At 36.5% G+C, this 21,431-nt stretch overlaps 1 protein-coding gene and 1 long non-coding RNA gene across 4 annotated transcripts in view; one reads left to right on the forward strand and one right to left on the reverse strand.

Moving 5' to 3' along the window:
* LOC143219220 (protein O-mannosyl-transferase TMTC1-like) overlaps positions 1-21,431 on the reverse strand; it is a 719,300-nt gene that overhangs the window by 236,228 nt on the left and 461,641 nt on the right. The gene's annotated exons all lie outside the window — the stretch shown is intronic.
* LOC143219225 (uncharacterized) lies at positions 3,052-4,796 on the forward strand. The gene is made up of 3 exons (XR_013011282.1): positions 3,052-3,969; positions 4,461-4,600; positions 4,674-4,796. It is a non-coding gene; the product is annotated as an uncharacterized LOC143219225 (long non-coding RNA).

A 21,431-nucleotide genomic window follows, 5' to 3' on the forward strand; every position in this document is an offset into this window, starting at 1 on the left:
CGACGGGACCTACAGTTTTTATAAGGTGGGTTCAGAACCACCTTGGGTCGTCCACCTAAATACAGCCACCTAAATATCTCCTCCAATTCTGGGGGTACAAAAAATATTTGGTGTATTATTTCAGATATGTATAGTAACATGATCTTGAAATGTCCTTGATCTTTGAAAATTTAAGTTTTACCTTCAGATCAAGGTAAATGTCATGTTATTATACATATCTGAATGTATTTTTCGATTAGCTACACACGATTCAATAAAAAGAAAATGTAGTTATGTATCAAAAAATATCGATGACCTTGATAACTGCGAAAAAATGACCTTCGGAAAAAATATTGTTTCCAATGGTTCCTTCAAACCATTCAAATAGTACACAAAATATTTTCTGTACCCCCACAATTGGAGGAGATATTTAGGTGGCCGTATTTAGGTGGGCCAGCATGTATATGCCGGAAGTAGAATAGGTCGGTCATGATCAGACGCGTCAGACGGTTCTTATTGAATAACATATATGCGTGCTCGCTGCATTTTCCAACTCGATTGTCTAGAAAACTACGCATCAAATAAAAAAATTGATTCCATATTTTCGACTTATTTTCTCATGTAACATCATGTCCTCCCCGTCAATACCATTCTGCAACACCCTTTAGGCACACGGAATAAAATAGTTTACGAAACTTTGAAGTTGTTTTCCAAGAAAATGGTTGATTTGGAACCTATAGTTCCTTTGAGGCTTTTGTTCTTCGCGATGAGTACTATAGGATGCAATAAAAAACAATTTTTACACTGAAAAAATGATTAAGGTCAATTTCGTCGTGCATTTTTTAAACAAACGACCACCGATTTAGGGGTGCAGAATCACACTACATTGGTCGCGACACATAATCCTGAAACACTCTGTACATCCTTGAATTTCAAATTCCAGAAATACTGAGAATTCTGGTTGCACATAAAATAGGTATTAACATGGTAAACTTATGTGAGTAGGACGACACCTAGAGAGTTTAAGGTTGATGAACCATATTTTGTAGGTTACAGTAGTTTCGCATTACGTCTTTCTGCACCAACTATGTACGATTTTTTATTTACATAGTGTTCTATATGACTGTCAGATTTATTTCCTGATCGAATTGCAGTGGTGGAATTCCAGTGATTCAATTTCACGATTAATGAAATATTTTCACCTATGTTTTCCTACGAGTGCTTTAACACGACTGTGATGGAACATGATCGCCCCAGATATCGAATTCCCTGTTTATACAATCTGTTTCTATCTAACGCAGTCGTTTTTGTATCTCTGTACATCGAAATCCGTTTTCCGTGGATTTTTATACTCGGCCCAAATATCTGTCCTGAAAAACCAGACTCGAACATATTCAGTATTACCGTGTGTTGAATATTTTACAAGTTCAAAAGTAATAAGCTTAAAAGCACAATATAAACATTATGCCTTCTATTTCCAAGACCTTGTAAATTCCAGAAACTTGTTATTAACCTTAATATCTTTGTTCATACAGATATTATTTTCAAGTTCAACAAATAACTGTTAAGATTTTGCTACCTAAAGTTTACAAAGCGTAAGAGAACGCAAAGTGCTATGAATAAAAAGTTAACTTTAAATGTTCTATTGCGAAAACAATTTCATATAACAGTTGCACCTTGCATTTTCGTCCCATAAATATCACATTGTGGAATGCAGGGAAATTTAATGGTGGCTATTATCTGTTCAAATGTCAAAGTACTTTATGGCTTCTATTAAGAAGTTCCGTGATCTTTTATATGGAATACTTCTCCGAATATACAATAACAGAATTCTAACAATTTCACTTTGACTTAAAGGCTTTCCTCTCTTTCCATTTCTAAAGAAAAATGGAGAAAGTAGCAACTAAGAAAAAAATTTATGACGCACTGATGTCTCAAGTGTGCTATCATTTCGTCCCGTCTACTTTAGCTCCGGTTTACAATTTCTTCTTTTATCATATACAATCAATGTTCCACAAAAGTGATTTTAAAAACCGAACCATCCAACAAATCTGTTTGAAAATTTGTGGAAAGCATGCCATAAATAACAAATTACAAAGTACACCGTTTATGTGGCAAAAAATTAAAAATTTTATTTATTTTTTTATTGAAATTTTTTTATTTGGGCCGGTAATAAAAATTCAAAATATGCGTTTTGTAGATCTATGTTAGTTAAACATCTTCTGAATATTTCATCGAAATCGGTTGACGGTGACAAAAACGGCACACATCGAAAGATGTACGAATCTGTGGATTTTGAGCAGAAACTGACCAGGAGCTGTGCATACTGCATATCAAGATTTTCATCACTTTTAACCGCTTATACCTCGTGTGTATGTTAATCGATTTCGATGAAATTTCAAGTATACTATACCGGGTATTTCACCTAACTTGACCACATTGAATATCTTTGTTGTTTTTAAAGATACGTCAAATGTCTGGAGGACAAAATTGAATGGTTCAGTGGGGCTCACATGATACCAAACAAATTTTTGTTTTTATGTGATTTTTTTAGAGATATCATGGTCACCTTCATTTTTTTAAATGGAATGAGGTATTTTTTAATACATCAATCGATGCAGCTGGACATTCGTTATAAAAAAGTACTAACCTATGTATGTCGAAAAGTAAGTAGTTCACAAGATATTTCTATTTAAATAACTCTAAAACACCATTACTGTCGTACCAAGAAAATCATAGAAAAAATAATGAACGATCAAAATTTGCGACGCAGTCGTAATAGTTCATGGCATTTCCCATACGCTCTCCTTCTTTGCGTCGCAAATTTTGGTCGTTCATTATTATTTTCTATAATTTTCTGTTATTCTATCATTGAAACAATTGGCTAGTGATAGTTAAAATATGATATAAATATTCTTGATTCAATTTTGTCTAAATGTCTTGCAAATACTGCATCGAGAGTTGTTCCTGATCTTGTCGTCGCGCGCTTCATTAGGATTATTTGCCATTTCCAATCTTAATTTACTTCTAAACATTACTAGACTGCAAGAAGTTTCACTTCTGCAGGAAAATAATTCTTGCGAAAAATGGGGTTAATCAGATAAGAGGAAGACGTGGCACATTGACGTCAAATATAAAGACTATCATGGACCACCTAATGTTCAATTTCACCTACCGGGTGTTCAATTTCTAAGAACATTCGGTAGGAACGTACATTACTACATGTTAGTGGACATCGGCACTGTAGTAACAGTGTTGCCAGCTACCAAGCCACGCTACTTTCTATCCTGCACCCGGTGTCCATCTTCATCTCGAAAAGAGGGCAGCGTGCCGCAGAACCGAGGCGTACATGCCCTCCGGGTATATTTACGGTAATTGTCCCTTGAAATCTGATTCGAAATGTGATTTTCTCACACGAGCCATCCAGGAGGGCACTCGACGAAGCAACAAGAACAGAGGGTGGCCGTTAACACACGTTAACGTCTCGCTGCGGAGCCACGGAATGTTAGTCACGGCCGGGATAGGGGACTGTAAATTTTCCATAGTCGTCGACGCACGGCGCGGCGCGCGGCGTCTCCTGCGTTTACGATGGCCGGCGTTGGTTTACGTGCGTGCATGCTCCCGTAAGTATATCCGCGTATCCTTGGAACGACCCGGCCGGAGTACTCAATTACGGGACAGTGCAACGACGACGTCGACGTCGAGGTCGACGTCTACGTCGACGCGACGCGATGCGACGGGGCGAATGGTTGGCCGACGAGGTGCGACGGTGGCGACGTCGACGACGACGACGACGACGACGAACCGACGCGCGACAGTTTCAAGTGCAGCCAGACGAGACCCTCGGTCGTGGCAGGGATCGCGGACTCCCTGATGAGACGTCACAGAACGATAATGGGTTAGCTTCGCAGTCTTAACGACGCCCGAGAATATATCATCGTTGACTGGGAGCAGGGTGAATCTAACGCCTTGCGGGACTTCTTGTTCCCGGTAATGGCGGCTCCAGGGTCCCATTACCATTTTCGATTTACGAGCAACGTCACCGATATTTCACTAGAAATAGCCCGCGTAATACAAAATTCGCGGGGAATTCGAGCGGAAGGTATTAGTATTCCGGACATGTATAACGGCTCATGGTGTACGGTGTGTCACGGATATTAGCAACGGCTTCGCGATTTCGAGTGACGTAAATGCGCCCGCGTCGCGTTACCGCGCGGAACTAAATCGTGAGCTTCCTTCGTAATATGTATTCTAACCGTTGCCCGCTTAACGCCGAGCATTTAGTCCCCGCCGCCGTTGAATATTTCACGCGATATTAAGCGGCGCGCCGTTGCTCTCTTTCAGCCGCGCGGATATTAGAGGGGTGGGCGGCCGCGTTATTAGCGCCTCCTCGCGTTCTTTGGCAACCGCGGGACTTTATGAGACACCGAGCGGAGAAACGCCGCGCTTTCTCTGAACATTGTAATCTTTGCTTGTTTCAGTCACTCCCCGATTAACTACACGTTAAAGAGGGAAGATGCAGGTGACGTACACTGGTCCACTCTACCGATCTAGCTGTTCATTTGGTAAAAAAGCAACTTGCCGGAATCGATGTTTATCGAATGTACAATGAGAGTCAAAAGTGAGTACATATTACCCTTTTCATTTTATTACTTTTGTATTCTTCAAACTGAAACTGTTTTTTCGCCTTCAAGGTCATGGTGTGTAGGTCGTTCAACTCATCTTGACGCAGACTACAACATTGCATTATGAAAAATACATGTTAATATGCAAAAAATACAGTGACCTTGAAAAAACTGTTAAAATGACCTTCAAAGGATTTTTTTTATTACCATCTGATGCGCGTCTTAAAACCACATGACATCCTATTTAGTTATATTTTCTTACTCTTAACAGTAGCTCAAATAATTTAGGTGTTTAAGATAAAATAAACACCCTGTACAGTCAGCGGCAATAATAAGTGGACACTTGAATTTTTAAAAAATGTTAGACCGGCTAGTTCGCTAGAGAATAAGTACACAAAAATTTATTACGATTGCAATTGATAGGAATTATACAAAATTTTAAAAAATTATGTTTTGTCAACTTTTTTATCTGGCCTGTAACGATAATTTAAAAAATGCGTTTTATAGATTTCGGTAACTTGTGTATACTGAATGCATACTGAAAATTTCATCGAAATCGGTCAACATTGCAATGAGCTAAATACGTTTAAAGATTAGAGCTTAAGGGTGAAAGTCGCAGATTTTCAGCCTTTTCCAGTGCATTTCGCCCTTACGTGATCATCTTTAAACGTTTGTAGTTCATTGCAATGTTGACCGATTTTGATGAAATATTCAGTATGCATATTAGTTACCGGAATCTATAAAACGCATTTCTTAAATTATCGTTACAGACCCAGATAAAAAAATTGAGAAAATATCATTTTTTACAATTTTGTATAATTCCTAACAATTGCAATCGTAATAATTTTTTGTTTACTTATTCTCTAGCGAACTAGCCGGTCTAACATCTTAAAAAAATTCAGATCCTTTGGACCAATTTCTAAAAAGTTATGCGATTTTTTAAGGGTGTCCACTTATTATTGCCGCTGACTGTATATAGGTTGGTACTTTTTTATAATGAAAGTCCAGCTGCATCGATTGACGTATTAAAAAATACCTCATTCCGTTTAAAAAAATGAAGGTGACCTCGATATATCTAAAAAAAATCACATAAAACAAAAATATTTTTGGTATCATGTCAGCCCCACTGAACCGTTCAACTTTGTCCTCCAGACATTTGACGTATCTTTAAAAACAACGAAGATATTTGAGGTAGCAACGTTAGGTGACTCACCTTGTATAGCTACCCTTGTGGTAGGGGTATCGACTTGAAACTTGCCACACAGGGTTTCCTTCGGAGGCCCTTTCAGCTGGTCAATGAAAGATCAATTTGTTTTGAGGCACATTGGACAACCTCGTTGACTCTACCAACTAATAACAGCAACGCTTAAAATGGCTGATTGCTGGCCTGAAATATCTGCTAAGACACATATCCAGAGGACAGGGCCGGCGTGACCTTTTGCGAGGTCCGGTTCAAAAATATTGCGGGCCAGAATACACATTCAAATCCTTTATTTATTTTTTTTGTCACGCTTTCAAGTTGAATTATCGCTACTAAAAAAATGTCTTGCATCTGTTTATGGTATCATCATTCTGTAAAAAGTTAATCAAAATCGGTGTTTTCTAATTGGGTAATTTCCTTAACACCTGATGTCCTCCGTATCCGTGTTGCAGACGTGCCAAGGTTTGATGTCAACATTTAATATCAACGTCTGCAGCACGCTGCAACGAAATATTTCAATGCAAAGACGGGAGAGAAAATCTTGCACTCATGTCAGTGTGCAACAAGTTGTCATCGATTAGTGGATTATGCGATTGCATTTTCCACACACACCCGAATATTCAATCTACTATACAGGGGGTCCTGCAAAATGTCTGATGAGTTTTCGTAGACCGCGGGGCCCTTCAAAACGCGAGGCTGGGTTCCAGCAAACCTCGCGCCGCCCCTGGCAGAGGATACATGAAGCATAAAAAACCACAATCGTAGCAAAATGCTTCATATTACCAGCTGCGGTCAGGGGATACGTGTACGCCACAGACCTGGCCTAGACGCGTAAACAGGGGCTAAGAGGAAACGCGAGAAATCCGTCTTCTCTTTACAGCGGTGGGAATCGCGTTCTGGTAGATGCGAGGTTTCCCAGCGGTCCGTAGCCTTGAATGAAAAACATCGAGTGAAACAAGAAGGGAGTTTCAGGGTGGGAGTTGGGGGTGGACTCGACGATACCCGTTGAGGGCCAACCAAGCGGAGTTAAGTAGTCCTTCCGCGCACTAGAAACCGTAACGCCCCGTAGAAACGCGACTCGGACGAGCCGAGTCGAGTGCGCACGTACGAGCTACAGAATGGAGACGAAGTTGTAGGCCAAGATGCCCGTAGGCGATTCTGGGTCCCTGAAGTGTCTACTGTCTTCTTTGGAGCACCGGCTAATTGGATACTCTGCAGCCGACACTCGTTTCTTTCTGCGAGTCAACTTCTTTTCCGATCTCGTCCGTTCCGTCCTACCGCACCGAGCTTTGTCTCTCGTTGGGGTCGTTAGGCGCTGAAGAAGGACCGATCGGGACGGCGCGGCAGCGGCGGCGTTCGCGTGGAAAATCGCTGACCACGGGGAGAGAGGTTTTCGTGGCGCGAACGACGGCGGAATCTCGTTCAGGATATTCGAAATGGACAGGACTAGCTACCCTTGATGAAATAGAGACTTTCGTTCGAAGTAAGCAGGTGGAAACGTCATCGAAAATTGTGTTGGAATTTCTGACTAACACTATACAGGGTGTCCCGAATTTAAATGGCAAAACTTCAGGAGCGTGTAGGGGACCGAAAAACCAAGTCTTTTAGAGATTTGCTCGTTTTTGTTTCGTTTTGGAGAAAATCGCATAAATTCAATATCTCGTTGTCAGTTGCTCTCTTGAGTTGTTGTTAGGGTTGCCTAAGATCTTCTATATTTGATATGAGTCTTCTATACATATATGAACTTGATCTCCTATATCATATTTGAATAAAAAATCATTTTTGTTTGAATAAAAAAGTTTAAAATGTGCTGTGTACCTCTTTTACTTGAACACCTATATTTTAAGCCTGTCTCATATATACATAATTGCAATTTTCACTACTTCTTCTATATTTGGATAAAACATTTCTGGAAACCTAGTTGTTGTATACACTTGTACTTTTTTTTTAAACTGAAAGTAAATAAGTACAAAAATGAAAACTTTAATGAATGAAATGAAAACGAAGCAAAAACGAGCAAATCTCTAAAAGACATTTTGTCTTTGTTTTTCGATCCCCTACACGCTCCTGAAGTTTTGTCATTTAAATTCGGGACACCCTGTAGAATGATTGTTCATACTGCCAGCTTGACAACACTGCATATCTTGTTAACTGTCAATTTTTTGGCCATATGCTCCTAGTATTTTTTTATTTGGGATATCAAGGAGAATCGATATCTATAAAAAAATGTAGGTATCTATTTAAAAAAATGTCAATGATTTTCATATGATCGCTACGTCTCCAGCTAAGGATAAACGTTTCACAGCATCCTGCAGCCCTCTAAAAGCCCCATTCATTTTTCCTAACTTCAACCAAAACAAAGATATAGTTTGTTACAATTGCGTGAATCATCCTATATAGACATACACGTCGTTGATATTTTTTAAAAATTCCACTGAAATAGAAAATTAGAGAAAATGTCCGTTTTATATTTGACTAATCTTTGTAATTGCGTATATCCAAAATTCACGTTTTTAATTTATTGCGTAAGATATCGCGTGATTCATAGCTCAACCGTGAACCGAGAAAACGTTCTTCTATTTTCTATAGGTAAAAGCAAATTATGGAAAATTATGTAAATTGATCGGATGCATACGCTTTCGAATTCAAATAGATAATCATAATGAATCGTTAAATACTATTTCTATTTATAGTAAATGTCAATAGTGCAATAGTCAATAGCACACACACACACACACACACACACACACACACACACACATCAGTATGTACAAAATTAATGTAGAAAACAAGCAATAGTGTATAAACTGACGGAAATACCTGTTTAGAAATATTGACGTAAGCACTACTAAAATAATTAATATTCCATTCTATCCTATGCATTTTATTGAATGTAACACTTCTATGCAATTTCTAATTTTTATAGCTGTACAAGAACTCTATTTCAGTAGCCTAGATTCTAGTTTTACCACATCCTTTTACGGTCATCAGCTAATAACATATTCTCTTTGTCTAGGCTAGGCAATCGATTACCCTATCAGCGGTATAGATCAACATTGAAAGCAGACAGTATGAACAGTGTAATAGGTACATGGATTTGCTTCTAAATTATTAATCACTTCTCTTTACCTAGTGGACGAGTGACGGCTACGTGTTTGAAGTTCACATTATGACCGTCTGCCTGATGATTCGACGACTATAATACTTTTCTAGAAAACTTTCTTCTTTTCATAGAAATTCCTTTCATAAAGAATTTTACATTTTTCTGAAATCGTACAATATCATATTTACAAGTTATTCTTTATTCATGTTAGGAACTACGTTTTATTATATTTTTTATATTAAAGATCAAAACGTAAAATAAAATTTTAATTAAAAACGCAAAAGAAATATAAAACATTTATTACCTTTTAAGATAGTATTTTACTTTTACTATTTTTGTTATAATTATCAATTCACAAAGACCAGCTTTTGAGTGAAGAACAACTTTATTCAAATTTGAAGTAATAATGAAAATGGGAAAATGGAGAAGAATGCAATTAACGATAATACGAAAGATTGGGCTAGCTATAATTGTAAGTAAGATTTACATTATACACTACCGCTAATACGTGTTTAGGCACTCCTCTTTCAGGATAACTTTTTTAATATTGGACCATGCGATTTGAACAGTTTTGGAAATTTTTTCAAAAATTGCAATAGATCGGAATTATATAAAAAATACTAGAAGTTGCATTTTCAACGTTTTTATGTGGGCCTATCTATCGAAAATTTAAAAAGTACATTTTGTAGATCTGAGTCAATTATATGCACTGTGAAAGTTTCATCGAAATCGGTTGATGCGGGAAAAAACGACAGGCATTGAAAGATGTAAGAATTCTTAGATTTATTGCAGTTACAGGCCGAAAATCGTGAAAAATTACCATTTTCACCATCTTTAAGCGTTTGTAGCTGATTGCAACGTCGACCGATTTTGACGAAATTTTCAGAATATAGTTTAATTAACACAGATCCGAGAATTTCTTCTTCCCCACACGCTCAGACTCCGCTAGACTAAAATATAAATGAACTGTTTTGAGGAAACTACTGAGGGTGGTGAACTTAATAGCATATTCGGATCATAAATTCGTTCATAAATATATAGGGTGAGGAACCTAAAACAGATCACCTGAATAACTCGGTTGCTGTTGGTAATCGAAAAAATGTGTCAGACGAAACTTGCGTGGTTTCGGTAGTGACATGATTCCATTTTAATAGTATTTTTGTAAGTGTAAGTGGACGCGTAAACGCGTTTTTTTAAAATTAGGATGATATTCTTTTCTGTGTGACTTAGGACTCAAGGTCATTCAAAACTGTTGAGGGGCAATTAGGATGAAAAATATTTTACTTCGAGGAACTGTATGTACTTTAAACCACAATAAAAATGGTCAACATTTCGATGTGTGACGTCCTCACCGATAATTTTCGTATATGTCATAGAAATCAACATTTTGATCAACTTTTTCCTTTGCATGTTCGTGGCGGTCGGCTGTAGTTTCCAGGATAATTGCAAAAAGCTTTCGTTAAAATTAAGGTACAAATACACTTTATTCTCATACAAGCTGTCACTGACAAAGTTGTGTTAATACAATTACTTTGTAATTCAATTACACAATTTAATTACATTGTATTTCAATTATATAGTAATTCAACTACGTCGTAACTGAATTACATAATTCAAACCTTTTTTAATTGAAATACAATATAATTAAAATACAGCTCTCCAAATTATAGCCCAGAACTTTGAAGAAGTGCGTTTATGTTTTTCTTTCATATACTTGTTTGCGGCGTATTTTCTATGTATTCCTCGTCCTCCTTTATAATACGTAACGCTATTTTATAATTGTACTCCAATTGCAATTACGAATTACATTGTAATTCAATTACAATGGAGATATTCGTCTGCAACGCTTTCTAATTTCCACCCTGTATGTTTTCAAATAATGAGCCCAATGTTTTTCACGAAAATCTCGGAAACTAGTCGACCGCCACGAGCACGCAAAGGAAAAAGTTGTTCAGAATGTCGAGTTCTATAACAAATCCGAAGATCATTAAAAATTAATTAATTAATTATTTATTAAAAATAAATACAAATTATTAAAAAATAAGAGAGTTATTCATCTTTTAAATGGGAAAGTGACTCATAGGTCATTCTTTAAGATTACCACCCAAAAACTATCGCAATCGGAGGTGGCCCTCTTTCTGCGAACATTTGCCGTGCGATACAATGGTAACAGTGATAACTTTACTTAATCTCCGAACATCATAGGTCACAGCACAGTGAACACTAAAGCGCTGACTTAATTCGGAAACCGCGTCACCGACGCGACGGATAATAGTACAAGGCGAATAAAGGGAATAAAGGGAAGCTTGGACAAGCGCACAGGGAAAACGTTGCTATTGGCTCTAGTCGTTGCGAACGACTTTACACATTTGATACGGTATTCGCAGAGACTATGATGAAAATAAGATTTCCACGGGCAAAGGGATCACATGGTGGTGGGGAGGGGTGGCGAGGGGCTCGCGGAGTGGGTGACGCAGGGCAAAAAGCTCTAATAACGAGACGCTCGGTAATTCTTTGATGTCGGGATAGAAGAGAGCAGCCGGCACGACGCGGAAAAGTCGCAAAAACTGTTTGATATCATCTTCGTTCCTTTGTTCCCCGGCAAAGTATAAAATTTACTACCGCGGGGGACTTGTCAGAGGACCTGGCCGGGGCCCTCCGGATATAACTAATTACGTGCACTCAGTGGTGTCGTCAGGCTACCTTTGTCGGGAACGCTTTATCTCCCACGGCGCGGCGCGGAGCGGAGCGGTGCGGGTCTGCGGAATTTTCAGCAGTCGGGACATTTCATGTCCGCAGCCAACCCCAGGGGACCCAACAGAAATTATTTAATGGCATTACCTTTGCCGCGTTTCCTCTGCCTCGTCTCCTTCCCCGTCGAAATCACGGAATCGACGGGATCGTTGGAACCCGCGGCGAATCCGATCGCTTCGATTTTTCCGTTCTCGCGACTCAATCGTAAACTTGATTAGACGCTGCTCTCGTTCATACGATTGTTTGCCGGAACTATCGATCCAACCAGTCACTTCAATCATTTTGTTCAGACTTCGATGCTGCCGAAATCTGTTAATCAGTCACGGACAGAAAGATACGTTTCTTTGTGTATACACGGTCTGTCCAAGGTCTGACGCGACTACAAAAAAGTGACAATACAATACAAGACAATACAATACAAGAAAGTGTACCGGGAATCGATCATTTAAAAAGCCCGCTTAAAGGGATTGTTGAAATTCTTTGTGCCGCTAAGTTGGCACAACTGTCCTCTATACTCACGCGGAGTTTGAGCGTCACTTGTCATTTAGTTTGTTTACAGTACGCCATTTTGTCAGTTCATCTCAAGTGTGTTTTGCGATTTTTACAATGGATATAGAAATATCGAACAAAGAATCTGTCTTAAATTTTGCATTGCAAATGGAATTTCGTGTGCCGAAGCGCTGAAAATGTTACATAAGGCTTACGGTGAATCGACTTTATCAAAAGCACATGCGTATGAGTGGTACAGTGCATTTAAAAGCGGTCGAGATGTGGTGGAAGATTTGCCTCGCTCTGGTCGATAACGCACCATCTCACAAGGCTATCATTGTGAACGAATTTCTGTCCAAAAACTCAACAAATCTTATCGAGCAGCCACCGTATTCCCCTGATATGGCTCCAGCCGACTTTTTTCTTTTTCCAAAACTCAAATTACCACTGCGAGGCACCCGTTTTCAGTCGATACATGACATAAAAGAGAATTCGCGGCGAGTACTGAAGATGATTCCAAAAAATGCGTTTAAAAAATGTTTCGATGATTGGGTTATTCGTTGGGATAAGTGTGTTATTTCGAAAGGGGCCTACTTTGAAGGCGATACAATAAATTTGGATAAATGATACATATTTTGTGTTTCATTGACCAATTCTCGGTACTTTTTTGACAGAATGTATACTTTTTCATTCAAAGTATACTCCTTCTGAATCAATACAACGCTGGAAGCGGTTTAAGAATTTTTGGACGCAGTTTTTATAGTCCTTTTTTGGAATCGCCTGTAAAACCGCGGTCGAAGCTCGTTGTATGTCCTGAATATTGTCGTAACGGTTTCCTTCCATTGCTGATTTTAATTTTGGGAATAGCCAAAAATCGGTATAAAAATCGAAATAAAAACGAGTCGTACCCCTGAAAACGTGGAAAAAGTGGTTGAATTTTGCACGTTTCCAGGGTACGACTCGTTTTTGGCGGCGGTGCTCGAGGACCGTCTGTGATGTTTTCCTTGCCGTCACGAAATCGAGCATACCATTCAAAAACGTTGGCACGATCCCTTCAATCACTGTTTTACAAAACTTAAAGCAAAATTTAGTTCGCCCCATATTGTTGTTCGGCGAGCGCTAAGAGAGCTTGTCACATATAACCTCGAAAACTAATGACTAGTCTGCGGATCTATATGCAAAATAAAAAATATTCGCATTGATTGCAGGACACAGGAGCCAAATAAAAATTGCATTCTTCATTTAATTATCCTATTAAGCTGAAACGAATACGTTAATGTCCTTAAATATTGTTAACGTGTTCGCTGCTTCAAATTGTACGTGCCCATTTTCGTCATAAATGCATAAAATCCGCACTTTACTAATGATGGAGAGTGCTAGCGCTTTGAAATTGTGCATGGTCTTTGTTGAAATGTCAAACTTCGTCATGCATTTAGTTATTACGAGATGACGTTACAGACAAAAACATACGCGTGGAACACCACACGCGGCAGAAGTGAAACTTCTTGCAGTCTAGTAATGTTTAGAAGTAAATTAAGATTGGAAATGGTAAATAATCCTAATGAAGCGATAACAAGATCAGGAACAACTCTCGACGCAGTATTTGCAAGACATTTAGACAAAATTGAATCAAGAATATTTATATCATATTTTAGCTATCACAAGCTTATTGTTTCAACGATAGAATCATAGAAAATCATAGAAAAAATAATGAACGATCAAAATCTGCGACGCAAAGGAGAGCGTATGGGAAATGCTATGAACTATGTCTCTTTCTTTCCCGTATGCTCTCATTCCTTGCGTCGCAAATTTTGATCGTTCATTACTTTTTCTATGATTTTCTATGATTCTATCATTGAAACAATTGGCTTGTGATAGGTAAAATATGATATAGATATTCTTGATTCAATTTTATCTAAATGTCTTGCAAATACTGCATCGAGAGTTGTTCCTGATCTTGTTGTCGCATCATTAGGATTATTTACCATTTCCAATCTTAATTTACTTCTAAACATTACTAGACTGCAAGAAGTTTCACTTCTGCCGCGTGTGGTGTTCCACGCGTATGTTTTTTTACTTACCTGACATCTGTCAAAATTTTTCAGGTTAGTTTAGAACAAGGGTTTGGATAACTGTTTATAAATCTTTCAGTCGGAACAAAATCCGATGAGAAACTGCATGTGAAAGTAGCTGGAGGTTGATTCTATGTTATCCAATTGCAAATGTTCACAAATTAACTCTGGTTAATTAGTTATTAACAATTGTTGCGCGGGCTGATTGTTTCGGAAGTTCCCATAATGCGTAAGACAAGGAGGGTCGAACTGTACGACAAGTACAGACATACATAACATACCACTTCTCCAAAATTTGTTGATAACTAACAATTTAAGTATCAAACCTGCATAAAACTGAAATGGGAATGTAGCCAAGGCTTCATTTTACATTCTACAATTTTAAAAGTTCACCAATGAAGTCTTTAAAGTTAGTAAATTAATTATGAAAATGTTACTGGTCAAACTATTCGAGGTTATTCGCGAAATTTCGTCACTTCCGTAACGCTAGAAAATTGTAGTCCCCTCAGCAAAAAAGTTTCACTTCAAAAAAATTTACAGGCTCAGTCGCACCAGAGTCTGGACAGACCGTGTATGTCGCGACAACTATACATATGTATAGCCTGATAATGCACAAAATGGACCGCAAGATTGACTTTATTTCAAGGTCACCATTTTTTTTATTGCATGTTATACTGCCCATCGCGAAGAACAAAAGTCTCAAAAGCAATGGTTATATTCACTACTAAATAAAAATTAACAAATTAGCAGGGTGTCCTACCTTTTATCTCTGACTGTACCTCTGAAAACTTAACGAGGGTATGTACCGAAGATACAGACACACACACACACACACACACACACACACACACACACCGACTTTGGTGGAGATTATGTAACAGGTAAATCCTGGATAATATGTCACATTTCTATGTTCAAGGGGTGAAAACAGCCCCTAAAGTTGGGATAGAACATACATTTCCTTGAATCTCATGGAAAGTAAAGGATGCGAAGCGAGAAACTCTTTTAACCTCTTCAGAGATACTGGCACGTACATATGTGTGTCTATGTATATTTTATTTTTTACATTAAAGTTACTTAAGCTAAAAAAAAATCAGAATTTGTTGGAGAACAGAATCAGTCCAGAATCTCCTAACGATTATCTCTCAATTATACAAAGAAATTATTGCATACCTCTTCTTCTGCTATAGAAAAATCGCCTCGAAGAGGTTAAACGTGTTTTATTTAGATCACAAATCCAATAATTCAAAAAATGATTTGAAAGAAGTTATTTATTTACAAAATACATCGAAAAATTTATATATTCTTGCAAGTTTTGTTACAAAAAAACGTACTGTTGGAATTTCTTGTTTTTTTACTATATTTTTGACCATTTTCAAATCAATTAATGTTGTATGTTAGAAATTGGATTTTTAATAAGCAAAGAAGGCATTGTGAGTATTAGTGTGTGTGATGCTGTATTAATATCACCATCTACAAGAATATGTAACGCAAAAATCTGGGTAAAATAAATATTGACATCATATTTGCCCCTCGATATCCTACAACATTCGTTTCAAACGTTTGCCCCTGTCATCCATGTTTTTCGAGATATTTACACGTTACCATTACACACACTGTATATTTTTAACCGATTGGTTTTGTAATATAAATTCATGTAAGTATATATACAAGTTAAATAGTTTTTTAAAATTTTTCATAGTTTTTTTATTGTTTTATAATGTTAAATAGACTATTGCAAATATCTCACGTTTATTTTCGACTCCCTTGATCGTTTAATCACATGTACATACCACCGTTCGCTCTCATAATATTTAGTTTCATGCGCTTCACGATTTTATTCCTCTTTTTTTTCAACCATGTTTATTTTTGTGTAAACCATCTTTTAGTTTATAATATAATACATATATTCACTTTTTATTGGTATTTAAACTCTAGCTCGATCTTTTCATTTCTCTCACTTTTAACATTCCATTCAATATCATACTATGCAAACCAAAATGAAATCCATGATACAGCTATCGAATAACGTGACTAGAGTAATTCAACACCTCTGTACAAAAAGCTATTTTAACTTTAAAGTTCAGCAATTTCATTTTATTTCGTTCAGCATTTCAAAAATTTCCTCAAATTCAGGATCATGTATAAACCAGAAACAGCGAAATCGAGCGCATTTTAGTAATTTATAAAAGATTTTGAATGACCTTGAGTCGTAGTTGTCTTGAGTAGTCGACTCGAGTCGTTTGTGACCAGAGCTGGGGAAAATAGTATTTGAAATAGTAAATAGTAAATATATAATACCATTTATTTTACAGTGTCTGTACAACTTTGAAAATAAAATATTTTATTTGATACAGTAATTATTGAAAATAAAATATTTTATTTGTTGCAGCTATTTTTGAAAATAGTATTTCATTTTAAGAACATTGAAAATATTTGAACTTTGTCTTCATTTTCAATTTAAATTTTAAATATTATTGCTCAAAATAATGGTTCGCATTCAATAGATTTCTGAGTATAAATAGTTTCCTGGTGATAAGATACACTGTATGTTTGTCGACAAACCTCAGTAGGCACATGCTGTGAACTGAAGTGGATATACGCAGTAATAGCAGCAATCAAACAAAAAAATAAAACGAAAATGTGACAAATGATATAGTTTCTTCTATTAAGTGCCATTTCTTCTTTAAATTATTGCTAAAATAAGAAATATTAAATAAATAATGCGATTTCTGAAAGTATTAGGTATAACGATGCAAAAAATAAAATATACTATTTTGTGTTTCAGATTATTAAAATAGAAATATTTTACCTTGTGTTTCAGATTATTAAAATAGAAATATTTTATTTTCTGGATGAAATTGTTAAAATAGAAATATTTTATTTTGAGGTTCAGATTGTTCAAATAGAAATATTTTATTTCGAGATTCAGATTGTTCAAATAGAAATATTCTATTTCGAGGTTCAGATTGTTAAAATAAAATACTATTTTCTTTAAGCAAAATAAAATCTAAAATATTAAATAGTATTTCAAATATTCTTTTCGCCAAATAATGCCCACCTCTGTTTGTGACACAGAAAAGAATATCATTCTAATTTAAAAAGCGGGGTAAACCTTGATACGTGCTCTCTACGCGACCACCTATAAAAATACTATTAACATGGAATCATGCCTCTCCCGAAACCACACAAGTTTCGCCTGAAACATTTTTTCTATTACCAACAGCAACCGAGTTATTCAGGTGGCCTGTGTTTTAGATGCTTCATCCTGTATTATTTAAATATTGTAGGAGCGAGATTTTGAAGATTTTCTGTATGCGTGTAATTATATTTGTAAGAGAGTGTATTATATGTGTGTGTGCGTGAGTCAATCGATGCGATACATCGATTGACTACGTAACCAACGGTGTAAATAAAGAGACAAACGAAACGCATGAACAAAACATGACAGCGGGAAACATATAAAAAAGACACGTTCACGCAGTTACGGAGATTCTCGAAAAACACGAATAGATATTGACGTAAAAGTTTATACGGTACGATTACGATTACGGAACGGAACACGACGAATTACGGCTACGCGATTTACTATTAAAGAGTTTACGTTTATTCAGTTACGTATACATATATTTTTATTCTCAGTTGTGTGCTACTTTTCGTTCAATAAATATTTAGAGTTTAACATCTTTACTCTTACAATATATGCACACTTATTTTAAAATTCCGTCTTGAACGGTGCATCGTTTCATTTTAATTCTGTTTGCTAAATACGATAGCTTGTTAGAATCGTCGAGATGGGAAGTAATTTTGGTCCGTCGGAACATACATATAACATTATTCCAGAACTGTTTAAACATTTTGGAGTGCACTGCAATCATTTTAACGCGACCAGTACCATGACATAGGATTCTTCTTTCTGACAGCCCTATTTGTACGATTCACTGGGTATATTCTACGAATAGTTTGAATCAGTAGATTATTAAATTCGATATTACATTCTTGATTCGGAAATTCCAGACGTAGCCGTTAATAGCATACTTACATATAACTAACTTTACATATTAGGCAATCGGAGAAGGTTATAACATTTAATCTTGTATGTGATTAAGGCAATGCATTTCAAGATCTACTGAAATACTTCTCGCCCCGTCTCCTCTTCAATATACCTGCTATTAATGTCAATTTTCATACCCTCTTTCCTGTGCTCGATAACTGTAATTGGCATCATACATAAATCAACCGGACTTCCCCAACGAAATGTAACTGAAGGAGTTGAATAAAAATAGATGACAAAAGATTTTAACAAGACACAAATCGGAAATCCTTTTTGACGTGTACTCTTTAAATTTTTATACCCTCCTATCCGTGCTCGGTAATCATAACCAACATTATACATTAACTGCACTTCCCCAATACGTAAAGTTAGCAGGAAACATACAGAAGGAAGAGAGTATAAAAGAACTTTGATAAATCGTTCGTACGCGTGTTTCATGCCTTCAGAATTAAAATTGCAATACTATATTATCTTCTGGATAAATACTGCGCGACACAGAAATTAAAAATTATTCTTATTCACAATATCTTCGTTTACTATGTTGTAGGACGTAAGAAGAAGTATGGATATACAGGGTATTTCACCTAACTTGACCACCTTGAATATCTTTGTTGTTTTTAAAGATACGTCAAATGTCCGAAGGACGAAGTTGAATGGTAAAATGGGACTCGTACGATACCAAAAAGATTTTTACATAGAATGAGGTATTTTTTAAATCATCAATCGATGCAGCTGGACATTCATTATAAAAAAAGTACTAACCTATGTATGTCGAAAAGTTAGTAGTTCAGGAGATATTTCAATTTAAATAATTCTAAAACACCATTACTGTCGTACTAATTGTAAGACGTTACACAAGTAAGTAAACGCTAACGTCTTACAATTAGTACGACAGTAATGTTGTTTTATACATATCTAACTAACTTTTCGACATACATAGGTTAGTACTTCTTTTATAACAAATGTCGAGCTGCATCGACTGATGTATTAAAAAATACCTCATTCCATTTTAAAAAATGAAGGTGACCTTCATGTCTATAAAAAAAATTATTTTACCCATTTTACCATTCAACTTTGTCCTTCAAACATTTGACGTATATTTAAAAATAACAAAGATATTCAAGGTAGTCAAGTTAGGTGAAATACCCTGTATAATGTACTTTTTTAACGCGAGACAGTTACCCTCTTTCTGCTAGTACCGGATCAGTCACGTGACATTACGACAAGTCTTAATCCGGCGACTCTGGTCATCCACCTAATTTTATATGAATACGTTTCGAAATCCATAAAAATTCTTTCTGACGACTACTCTCTAATATTAAATGTACCGAACGCTAAAAGCGAAAGCATTGTCTTATATAAAATTAAAAGATTGAATTTACTTGGATTTCTCGCAATTTTTGTAATAACAAGAGAGTGTCGTAAAAGTTGAGACACCGTACGAGTAGAGACAGTGCGTTTTCTCCATATTAACCCACTGAAAACACCATTATCATGATTGTCAATTTCTTTCTAAAGTAATACAAAGAGGAAAGCAATGTTTGCCTTTGAGAAGCTTTGTTTCCGTTATATTACGCTTGTTCTCATAATTTGAGCACTCGCATATGACATAATTTAGGCCTTGGAAAATGAATATCTGATAATAAGATGAATATCTCGATACTTAGTTTATTAATATCACCAAAATTAAGAGGACATAAAGGCTATACTGTAATATTTAACCCTTTGCCCTACGATTTATTTTACGGTTCCAATGATTTGAACTTTTTTGTAGATCGTAATTTCGTAAAACACAAGAACATTTATATCTATTGTATGCATATATATTCTCTAATAGCTGTAGATTAACAAAATCAAACGGGATGTTATTTCGGTTTAAAGGAAATTACTAACATACATATACATATATGTATTTATTAGACTCTGTTCTGAATCTTCATCACGATTCTGACACGATATTGTAGTACAAGTTGTTAACTTATAAAAAATTCAACACAGTATACAATAAATCAGAAGCTAAGTCACAGATTTTTTATCGTCTTCAGGTCGTTTTGTCCCACTGTGCAGCGCGGCACGGTCGGCCAGATCACATAAGAATAGTAGAACTGTACGATCTAAGCAATGGCGCGGTCCCGAGGGTTTTAATTATAGTTTCTTAATTATAAGAGATACTGAAATGTACACTCCTCCAAAGATACACTCCTCAAAAGAATTAAGGGATCACTTGTGCGAACCCGAAAAATTGGTCCCACTTTACGTGATCATAACTCCGTCAAAAATTGCTGTATCGATATCGTTAAACAATGGTTTGAAAGCCTGAAACCTCTAGTTTTAGATGCTCTGTTTCAAATTGTTGCTATGTTAGTGTTTTACAAAGTTATAGCGAGATGAAGACAACATTGACGGTTAACAAAAATTTTGTGCAACTTTGGAACATCACACGGGGAGCAACAAATTTTTTTGATAAATCGCGTTAATATCATTTGGAAGGGCTATCTTCCCTGTGTAAAATCTGTGGTTGTTGATTATCGTGCGATTTTTTTTATTCGAGTTCTTCAACATTGAAGTAAATGTTGACTTTTTAACTTTAACTGGCTCCAGAAAGCGAAAAATCTGTTCAACGAAAAAATGATTACATTAGTTTTGTTCACAAAAATCGATTTCTTGCAAAATCCTGAGGTCGTAGACAAATTTTGACACCAGATTTCAAATCAGTGTGAAAAAATCTACGGGAAATGATATATAGCATGTTAAAAAAAATTTTTTCCGCGCGTGGTACTGGAGAAACCACATTTTCTTGAAATTCTACATGTTCAACGAATTTTCTCAACGTTAAAAATGGTTCGTACCATGATCTCGCTATTTTTCCTATATTCTGCAAAGTTTCTCCTTTAATTTAAAAAAAAGTTCATCGCTCTACCTCATTTCTATCGAAAGTTCTTTGATTTTTAATCGAGTTTGGTCCAAATTTTCCACTGTGGGCCTGCGCGGCGGTAACGTATTCAGAGATGTCAGGCAGCTGATGTATATGGCGCGCTAATTTCTGCGAAGCACCAACTTCAAACACAACTGCCATAGGTAAAAAATTGTCGTAGCGAGTTGATGGGGTACTAAGTCGAATCGACAGAATCTCTGCTTCAATCTGACGTTCGGG

This window comes from Lasioglossum baleicum, chromosome 2 (genome assembly GCF_051020765.1).
Source record: "Lasioglossum baleicum chromosome 2, iyLasBale1, whole genome shotgun sequence".
In the NCBI taxonomy this organism is placed as follows: domain Eukaryota; kingdom Metazoa; phylum Arthropoda; class Insecta; order Hymenoptera; family Halictidae; genus Lasioglossum; species Lasioglossum baleicum.